Source organism: Cucurbita maxima, unplaced genomic scaffold (assembly GCF_002738345.1).
Source record: "Cucurbita maxima cultivar Rimu unplaced genomic scaffold, Cmax_1.0 Cma_Scf00003, whole genome shotgun sequence".
NCBI classification, from domain to species: Eukaryota; Viridiplantae; Streptophyta; class Magnoliopsida; order Cucurbitales; family Cucurbitaceae; genus Cucurbita; species Cucurbita maxima.
Window position 1 is genome coordinate 1,130,753 of NW_019272019.1, and position 986 is coordinate 1,131,738.

Consider the following 986-nt stretch of genomic DNA (forward strand, 5'->3'; position numbering starts at 1 on the left):
AGAAGAAATGAGCTAAAACGCTGAAACCAAGCACGAGGAGCTTGCTTTAAGCCATAGAGAGCTTTCTTTAATAGACAAACATGCATAGGACATCGAGGATCAACATACCCAGGAGGTTGTTCCATATGAACACGTTCAATAAGTGTTCCATTGAGAAAAGCATTCTTGACATCAAGTTGTCGAAGAGGCCATTTATTTGTGACTGCAATAGAAAGCACAACACGGACAGTGGTAGCTTTGACAACCGGACTGAAAGTGTCAGTGTAGTCAAGACCAGGAACCTGAGTATAACCTTTGGCAACGAGACGAGCCTTGAAACGCTCGACGGATCCATCGGGCAAATATTTAATATGAAACACCCATTTAGAGCCCACGATGTTGGTGTTGGCAGGGCGAGGAACCAAAGTCCAAGTATCATTTTGTTGTAACGCTCGAATTTCTTCATCCATGGCAGCCACCCAAGCAGGATTCTTAGCCGCAGATTTGAATCCTTTTGGCTCAGTGGATGCAAGAAGAGCAGAGAGAAGTCCAGATGAGCCCAACATACCAAGATTTGCTGGATGACGAGTCTTGAATATACCAGCTTTGGCTCGTGTGATCATAGGATGAGTGCCCAAAGAAGAGAAATCAACAGGAGGTTCAATAGAGGTTGAATTAGAAGTCGAGGGTGGCAAAGTGGAACCTGCAAGAGAAGTATCAACCTGCACAGACTCATCTACAAGGTCAGAACAAATATCACACGGGGATGAACTGGATTGAGGAATGTGCGGTGATGAAGTGGTAGGGGGGGATGAATCAATATGATGAAGATGTGGTTCCAAGAAATTTGAAATAGGAATAGTGTAAAGAGGTTGGGCTTGGGAGCTAGGGATAGCAGGAAAGTGAGTTTCATCAAATTGAGCATGGCAGGTGATATATAGCTTAGTGGTGGCGGGATCAAGACAGCGGAACCCTTTATGAACAGAACTATAACCCAAAAAAATACA